At 38.5% G+C, this 10,000-nt stretch overlaps 1 protein-coding gene across 24 annotated transcripts in view; it reads right to left on the reverse strand.

The window, feature by feature from the left end:
* The window catches only part of LOC113805588 (broad-complex core protein isoforms 1/2/3/4/5), a 156,725-nt gene extending 150,175 nt beyond the window's left edge, over window positions 1-6,550 (reverse strand). For 7 of the 24 annotated variants that reach the window (XM_070135340.1, XM_070135315.1, XM_070135326.1 and 4 more), the window contains exons 1-2: window positions 6,427-6,546; window positions 2,845-2,880 (exon numbers count right to left, since the gene is read on the reverse strand). The gene's annotated coding sequence lies outside the window, so the exon portion shown is untranslated. Of the gene's footprint in view, window positions 1-2,844; window positions 2,881-5,783; window positions 5,976-6,116; window positions 6,135-6,426 lie in introns of those variants that run through there. The other 17 variants (XM_070135316.1, XM_070135330.1, XM_070135328.1 and 14 more) reach the window with 12 other exon arrangements.
* Between the last annotated feature and the right edge of the window lie 3,450 nt (window positions 6,551-10,000).

Genomic DNA, 10,000 nt, shown 5'->3' on the forward strand with positions numbered 1-10,000 from the left:
TAATAATAATAATAATAATAGATATAAAAAAATAATAGAAACACTGAAAAACATTAAAATTCTACAAAATATGGGTTTGTTTCTAGATAGACCTATTAACTCCTAGCCGACGGGTGGCATGTACGTGTATGCCATGGCTGTTGTGGACCGAAAGATGGGTGGTATTGTGTCATGCCCATTCCAGCGCCACTGGCTCGTCTGACAGAGTCTGTTTTTCTCCGATAGTAGCGGCTTTATTTATATGGTAAAGATTTTAGGCAATGGCACCTATAATAAAGGTAAACCTTCAACATTTTAATATCTTTTATAAATCATAGCAAAATAAAAGCTTTTAGGTGCTAAATGTCGTTCGCAAACGGGAAACTGCCGATGCGCGCCAACAATCCCGTCCATACGTCCACTTGCCAAACATTTTTACCCGTCGACACTGGGTTTATGTCTGTGATATCATTTGATTATGAAGACACTGGACTGTTTAATTCACAGCACAAAACATTTCCAAAACTTGAAAACAACAGAAATCTTTAGATCTAGACAGGGAATGCATGAATACCAAGGAATCAAATGCTAGGTATACAGTAGGCTTACCTACTCTTACTTATTTTACTTGACTTCTTTGATGAGAATCTATTAATAGTAATAATAACAATAAGTTTAAGGAATACGATGATGATGAAAACAATAAGAAAAAGAATAAGGATAGGGATAGGGATTGGGATGAGCATGATGACAATAATATCAACCCATTGGATCCCGGTGACAAGGATATCATGTCATGAAAATCTTTGGCTAAGTGGTGAGAGTCAGGTATGTGTTATGGAAAAATTTGCCTGAGGACTGGTTGACAGGAACATATTGTCATGATATCTTGCACCTGAGTGGCAGGTGATGGGGCATCTTGCCATGAGGGTGATTAGACCTAGTGGGCCTTTAGGAAGGGGCTCTTACATCATTTCTACTACAAAACATGGGTAGAATGTACCATCTGTGAGCCATGCTTGGAAGAGCACCAGCAGCTATAGTGAGAACACTATTTCCTGCCCATGGGTAGTGCAGGATGTCTTACAGAAATCTGACTATTGAAAAAAGAAAAGAAAAGAAAAGAAAAGAAAAAAAAAAAAAATTGTTACACACATAAAACTTAAGAGAAAACATGGAGGGCTAACATGGACACTGCTCAACAAAAAGTCCATGATGTGGTAGTAGTAAAGATAATGGAAATGGAAATGAAGACGGAAACGGTAACAGAAATAATAATAATAATAATAATAATAATAATAATAATAATAATAATAATAACAATAATAATGATAATAATAATAATAACAACAACAGCAACAACAATAATAATAAAAATAATAATAATAACAATAATAATAATAATAATAATAATAACAATAATAACAATAATATCAACAATATCAACAATAATAACAATAATAATAATGACAATAACAATAACAATTATAATAACAATAATAATAACAACAGCAACAAAAAAGTACTTTTGACAGTAATGATAAAGATTATAATAAAAAAAAAATAATAATAATAAAGATAATGCTAAGACTAACAAAAACTTTCTTTGGAGTAAATTAAAGGAATGGAGTAAAAAGGAAGATCAAGCTGTCCCAGTAATTACTTTCTTGGTAAATAAGTCCTTGTCATGTCCTCTGTGTACACAAAATTAACTCACTGGCACTCAGATCATTATACACTGTGCACTGTTGTTTTTTCTCCATTAATTATGTTTACACATGGATGCCTTCACAAGCACTTGCTCTCCAAGGAGGTAGTTAAACCTAGTCTCAATGATTTACATTCCAAAAAATTTCTTTAACACAAAATTATCTTTACTACAATTATCATCACTATAATCATGTTTACATTATCGATTATTTATCATAATGATGCTATGAATCATAAATAATGATGACAATTGTAAGAGGAAAATAAAAATTTTCTTTTCAAAAACTAAAGCAGTAATATATAACTGAGCTAGAGTAGGCCTAGTGACTAAGCAGTACTTGTAGAGTTATGAATGAGCAACCAAAATTCACGAAAACCACCACTGTGGATTGTGCTTGTAGGCCTATACAAGTATACTTGATATTCATGGATGAACAAAAGAAAACCATACACATGAAGCAATGGGTTAAAACTGAACCTAATATCAATTTCTGAGTATTGTCAGTAACAATAGAACCACATCAGTGAAAAAGAGGGGTCACAGACCATGGACTTCACTACACGACTAGGTTTTGGCTGTAACCTTAGCTATACTTTCCATGGTGTATCTTTAATACTCAAAGTTATTTTATCTTAGATTTTTTTCAATTCCCTTTTTGACAGCTACTAAGATATATACAAAAGCATATTCACATGAAGAATATGGGGTGACCAGGAAAGAGAAAAGAAATGCCTTAGAGGCATTTTCTTTAGAAACGTCAACTGAAAAAACAGCAGCAAAATCATCTAAACATCTGATTAATAGATGAACTATAATAAAAAAATATATATATAAATAAATAAATATGAAGTTTCTAAAACAAGTAAACTAATAGTAATATATTTCAAAACATTTACTGTGAATCTATTTCCCCAATTACAACTAGTTTGGATAGTAAGTTTAAAAACACTGTTTCAGTGATCTTTTTTTCCTTATAGGATTTCAAACCCTCTAAGTAATGCCACCACCAAGCAGACTTTGGAGATTGCTCTAATCCTCCATTCTAGATTATCATCATCCTCATATTTCTAATAATGACTGAGTTGAATTTAGGTTTGGCCAAGACCGTAGCAACTACCACTTTGCTACATACTAGAAAAAAATGTATACTGCACCTTAAGTACAGCACCCTGTGTCCTGCATTTTCACCTCTGTGGATAGGAACCAAAAATACTGGTTAGAAATCCATGCCACAAAAACTTGTCAAGCAAAAATTAGTAAATGTTATTTCAATTGCCACTAAAACAACAAGAATTAACAAGCAGTATTTTCTTTTCTCTTTCCTTCCATAATCCATCAACAGCTCTTGAACATTTTCAAGGTTACTTTAATAATCTTTAAGGCACTAATTTAAAAATTACCCTCCTCCTGTAACTGAAATTACTTGATTACAAAATATTCTATTCTACCAAGCTAATGGCCATAGTCAACTATACAGGGCGTTGGTTTGCCTAAAATGATTTATTGGACAGCAATAGTTTAGATAGTCATGACCTAAAGTGTCCAGTAAATATTATTCAGGGTGACTCACAACTGATCACAATAAAAGAGAGAAAAACAATCCAATACGCAAGATATGGCAGTTACTTATCACAGCCCTATGCCATGGAGATAACTCTAATCATCACCTGCAAAGAAGTAATACTAGTTCCTTTTGCTAAATGAGACAGTATTGCCAGTGCCCCTATATAGAAAGCAAATCAAGCTGTAGTGCAACATACATAAAAATAAATGTATGTTATTAAGTGTACGTGTATATTAACATAATTTTATGTTCGTAAAGGCATCTTCATTACCCTAAATACACTAACATAAGAGCAAAATAAATGCTTCCGAGACCCCATATAGCTTCTAAATAAATCTTTCACAAGGAAATCATTTTCAATGTTACAGTAAACTGTGATGGATGCTTCAAGATCAGAAGGTAAAACCTGCCTGCAATAACGAGCAAGCACCACAGTTGCAACCACTGTACTTTGATATAAAAAAGACTAACCTACACCAGAGAGTTCATGGCACAAAAGAGTTTACAGATCACCCTTGCACATTATCCAATACAAAACTTCTTCCCTACTTGACAAAGTGCCAGTATCAAGTTGGACTCAAGATTGAAATGATTTTTGTGGCTTAATAAAACCTGTATTGTATGTGAATCTAAATCTCTATAAATATATTTCCCCCACAACATATATGCACTACCATCAAACACACACAGACTAATGTATACAAATCTACTGTCATATCATTTGTAGACTAACACTACAAGCTCATTTCCCAATTATCAGATGTCTCATCCTTATTGCAACGATACACAAATTTTGACATTTTAGCCACATTAACACAGCAGCAACTTCAACTTGGTAACACGTATTACAATAAAAAGTAACATTCCAATAAAACAAGTGCTTTAAAATAACCACTGTACACAAATAATTCACACACTTCTTTAAGTCATACTATTGAAGTGCCTGACAAAGCTTGAAAAATGGAATAAAAACTGAAGATAAGTTAGCACATTATTTCGAGGGCAAACACTCCAAAATTCGAGTAAAAATTGAAAGGTGCAGAGATATTTGTGGTGAAAATTCGTCATGCCATTCCCCACATCCTTTATACCACAGAAATAGGAGTATACTCAAAAGGAAAGAAATTCTTTGAAATATATCAACTCATGATATATATATATATTCACGTGTTCATATACATGAACCTAGTACCATGAACATTAAAAAAAAAAAAAAAAAACGGCACTAATGAAGTCTGCTGCTACTTCAATTCTTATTCCCAAAGAGAATGTTCAGAAACTGACCTTGTCTTAAGCTCCCCCTTGTTTCTGAAACACTACCCAGGCTCTCATAGAAAACACTACCCGTCTCTACATTCCACCTTTTTCAATATGCTAAATACTATTCATACTCCATGTTATTAGTTATACCTAAGAAGTGAAATTTCCACTTAAATACATCTCTGTGCATGTAAACACAGGAAACAGGTCTAATTATAAAGTGCAACTTAAAGAAATCTATTGTTCATAAGATTTTGAAGACGACAAAGCACATATTACAGAACATAAGTATCAGTGCCAGTAGTTTTGGCATAGGTATCCCTTAGATTTCGACAATGGCTTGTTGAGCTTCACAGATAAACTGCAGGCAGGTCTCGAGGAATATCTAGATGTATACTTATTAAGCAATAGACACAACCTGCCCACAAAAGCCTTTCGTACTTGGTTGTCAATAAGTGATGATATCTTTAAAATGGTTTACGATGATGTTTACAAACACTGCCATATGTGAATAACCACTTACTCCTTCAAAATAATCATCTAGATATAACCCACATATAATTACTCTGTTCTTGTAATCAAAACATTCCCTTTACATGACCCTTGCTTTGTGCTTGTAGATATGTACTATTTCCCTTAAATTCCACTTAGCACACTATTTATTACACCTATGGTAACTTCTACCATTCCTATATAAATTTTTGCAAACTAAAATATATACTTTGTTGATCTAAGAAGCACTTAATATAAGTCCACTTCCTGTCTTCCCAAAGCAACCTTGTCAAGGCTGGAAATCTATAAAAAAAAAAAAAAAAAAAAGAAGAAGAAAAAAGTTTCACTGCACTGAGATGTCTGTTGCAAAGTTTCTGGGAATGAAGAGAAAAGGCTAAAATCACAAGGTTTTATCTTTTCTAGTTCTCAAAACAAAGTGTTCCCATCAACAATAAATAAATGTTATTAATGCAACAGTGCTTTTCTTCCTTGTTGCTATTTCACTTTCACAATCGAAAGCTGCTAAACCCATAATAAACATCGATGCACAGGTAGCTCATCACTTCACTTCACATAAATTTATAAGACAATCAAAAATGCAACAAACACTAAGTCCCACTGAAATCCTCGCAAAGGTCCACTGCATTAACGTGCAACATCTCCCCAAATTCCCTCGCAGCACATCTGAACCAGAGCACTTCGGTCACTAGACAATAACAAGACAAAATGCGGCATAGCCTCAAACATTCCCAAGGACGGGAAGAAGGGAGCACATACACCTATCACACACACGACACAAATGCCAAGCCAGCGTCCCTGGCACCGCTCGGCCCCGAAGCCAGTACTAACCCTGGCTTCACCTCGCGCCCGAGTTCCAGCCTCGACAACACCCACGTTCGGAATAACGCTCGTCGCCGCTCCTGCCGCGGATGACAGTTCGCCCAGGACGCTCGCCCGCACTCTAGCCACCGCCTTCAATCACACACGCGACTATCATGATCACCTATGGCACATGCAGTCAAGCCCTCAATTCGCGAGACAATTACAGTCTCTCCCTTCCATTCGCACTCCATCTAAGCCTACGCACCCGCAAAACAATGCGACACTAGCCTGGGGCTTAATCCCGATTCCTCCGGGGAGCGAAGGGCACCATGGAGGAGGGGCGGCGTGTGGCACTCGTGGCGGGGGTCGGCGCCGCCCTTTTGACATGCAAGACGCGCCGCCGCTCCTTCAAACGCCCAAGATGGCGGAGAACCCAAAACATTCCCCGCACCGCATTCAAATACTTTTTTCACCCACGCCGGGTGCTCCTTCCCCCCCTTTTCTTACACCGTAGGGTTCCGTGTACATTCACAATGACGTCTGATGCTAATTTCGCCAACCTTTCCACGGGTGAACTTAGAAAATAAACGAAACTTACGCAAGCTTCGTGCTCCTTTCGGCCGTGTTCTTCGCAGCTTGTCTCCTCCAGCGCCGACGACTGAGCCGATGGTTCTCTCCCAGACCCGACCCTCCACGGCGCTCGCCAATATTTTTAGTCTCCCTTTAATTGCTTCCACATTACTCTGTTTCGCTTATTTATGGGCAATTGATTGTCATTTTGTGCATTACATATATCTGTGGCAAACGAGGGGAAAGTCTTTTGTCAGGGGCTCGCGTCATGCCATATACGTCGTTGTGGCATGGAAGGCGTAATGCGGGCATGAGGAGTCGTAGGTCTCGACTTGCGTGTGCACATGAATAATTAATTAGCACCCAACTTATTCACCCTCATATCCTCGCGTTGAAATTTTGCATAAAAATCCAAATTGAAGCAAAGAAAATACTTCTATGGAAGAGGATACTAATGAAAGCAGCACATACGGACCTTGAATATAAATTAGGTACTTAAAAAAGCACAGACGTTCTTCAACCGGCAAAAGCTTGTCCAACGAGAAGCCGAACCTCACCTCTTGCACTCAACTCATCCCTTACCATATGATCAATGACAAGCTCGTATTTGAGATTGTATTTAGGCCTAGGTGGTTAAATTTGAAAGATGAACACTTGACATGCAGATGACTGCAAGATATGTCAGCAATTACGTTTATATTCATAGTAAAAAATATACATTTGGAAAAACACGAATCAGCTAGCCAGGATAGCTAGTTTTTGCAAGATCTTCCCCGTTAGCTTGGCCTAGTGGGTGTTGCCATATCGGTGGCACTCTCTAACGCTTGTGCAATATCGTAATTACAAGCAAAACTTTGACTTTGGAAATATGCAACAGATCCTAACTGTAATGTTAAACATTACTGGAACATATCACAAAGAAACAATGAGTAGATCATCGGCAAATAACGGATAAAAAAATGACGTGCTTTCGTTGGCCTCTGCATGATATGGCAGACATACAGCCTGGCCTAGAAGCCTTCATACAGGGTGACGCATAAGTACGTCAGTGAAAGCATCATTATATATTTACAAATATAAGAGCTCGGTTATTTCCACAGTTACATGTATCAATTGTACGCGTTTGTGTGATTTTGACAGATTACACCAAAGGCTGAAAGGTTCGTATTCGACCGCAACAAAGCGAAATATCGACCTTGCAATGGTTAGTGGGTGGGCAAAACTGTAGCCACAGCGAGGTTTTGTTGCTGTGAGGAGCCGGGTTGGCCGCGCTAGGCTCCACAAAAACTGCTACCTCCAGGAGAATGCAAGGCAGGGCGCGGGGCTGGGCGTGAGGCTATGCCGATAGTCCACAACAAGACCCTTTCTGGCGCGCCCACCTCACCCCCTCCTACGTATAAGCCTGTTCAGACAGCGAAACAGAGAGAGCCTATCTGACTTGATATCTTTCTTTTTTTGGGAATGCTAGGGGCAAATGTCTAGGTATTCACAGAGGTTGTGTGACCATTCTCGGTGTTAACACCTTTACCGTGTCTGCTCTAAGGTAAAAAGGATTACTGGGTAGAGGATGGTAGGCATCTACGTTATCAACCGTCTCTGCAGATCACCCTCTTTTAAGATCCCATACGTAGGTATTGGGCAATGCATATAAACATTATCTGAAAATCTACAAGTAGAATATTGTTTATTTCCGAACTTGAGAAAAATGTGTTGGATAGTATGAATAAAGAACACGTTTTACCAGAATTATTATCAATCATATTGGTTATATCACTACCAGCAAGTTTGAATATTAACGGGGAGTAGGTGTCATTGGCTTTTACATTAGGAAGTTATAAATATGAAATTACTGATATTAGAGATTTTTTCTTGACAGGATATATCCGACACGTTTAGATTTTCATCACTGGCTAAGGTCAGTTACATTCAGTTCTGATTTTGGGTGCCGGAGAATTATGCTTCTGGTAATTTGAATTTATTCATTTTTTAATAATAGCATTTCTTGTAATTTGCTCAATTTTTAACAAGAGAAATCCTAGCTTGCTGACCGGTGTTTCGCATTAAGCCATCCCTACAAAAGGAAAAAGGTTGAACTGAAGAAACCAGCAGTTGCTTTCGAGTGTCTTCTCGTACCCTTGAAGAATTTAGTAAAGTCTGGGGTTGTTTACCCCAAGTCCAGCAGTGAACCACGGGACAATCCGGGCCATGACTACATCTCGGGAGGTATTGCCAAAGCCATAGCTTATCCATAACTTTACTACCTCTACATTGCGAGCGCACCTTGTCTTCCTCTGTTTTTTCCCTCCTTTCGCGTTTTGATTCACTCGATATTCCGTCTGCTCGTCCTTCTGCATACCGTTTACCCTTCGCTCATTCAACCTCTGTATCACATTTTGCATATTCTTTCTTTCCCCCCACCATGCCTATCTCTCCCGTGATCTTTCCTTCGCCCTCCTTGCTTCCCTTCCCTCCTTCCTCTTCTCTTTTTTTCTTTGCTTATTTTTACCACTTCCCCCCTTTTCCCTCTCGGTACCCGACCATTCACGGCCGTTTCCCTCCACTTTCTTTCTTGCCTAACTTGCACTCTTTCCTCACTCAACTTCATTTTATTCCTGCCTCAGTCAACCTCCCCCCCCCCTCACCCCTCTCTACACGCTCGCAACTCCCCTCCCTCCCCTATCCGTGTCTACCTTGGGTTCTCCCCTTTTTTTTCGGCAGAGCGTCCTCCCTCTCTCGCGCTAAGCCTAACCTAGCCTTTATTATGCACCTCCGTTTTCTTCGGGTTTGCCCCTGTCATCCAACTCCAATCCGCGATTCTCGATTGTCCTTCCCGCTCTCGCCCACTTTCTCTGTTTCTCTCCCTCTCTCTCTTTCTGTTTCATTCTCTCTTTCTCTGTCTCTCTCTCTCTCTCTGTCTCTCTCTCTCTCTCTCTCTCTCTCTCTCTCTCTCTCTCTCTCTCTCTCTCTCTCTCTCTCTGTTTCATTATCTCTCTTTCTCTCTCTTTTTCTCTGTTTCATTCTCTCTCTCTCTCTCTCTCTCTCTCTCTCTCTCTCTCTCTCTCTCTCTCTCTCTCTCTCTCTCTCTCTCTCTCTCTCTCTCTCTCTCTCTCTCTCTCTTCCTTTCTTTTCCTCCTCTTTCTACCTCTTACTCTTCTTCTCCTTCCATCTCAACTAATCCAGTCACATAACCCTTTAACACAAATGTTACTACAATATTCATCTCATATTAATAAATCCTTGTACGGGTTTACAGAGAACGATGCGTGATGCTCGAGTAATACGAGATCACAGGGGCCTTTTCTCCTAGGGACGCGCATTCGATATCGACCTTATTGGTTGTGAAAAAATCGCAAGGGACGCTGAAATGATGATTACGAGCGTTGAAAATGGTGGCCTAAGTCTCTTTGGCTGTGGCGTTTGACGGTTAAAAATTGGTTTCGATTTATATAGTATTTTGTTTTAGTAGAAGTGATTGAATGAATCTACATTTTATTTTAGTATATGTTGGATGTAATTCGGGAATTATATTATTTAAAATAGTTTAAATAGGCCGAAAGAAATGCTCTTATTTCTCACGGATTTAGCAATTATAAGATCCCCAG

This window comes from Penaeus vannamei, chromosome 20 (assembly GCF_042767895.1).
Source record: "Penaeus vannamei isolate JL-2024 chromosome 20, ASM4276789v1, whole genome shotgun sequence".
Classification (NCBI taxonomy): Eukaryota; Metazoa; Arthropoda; class Malacostraca; order Decapoda; family Penaeidae; genus Penaeus; species Penaeus vannamei.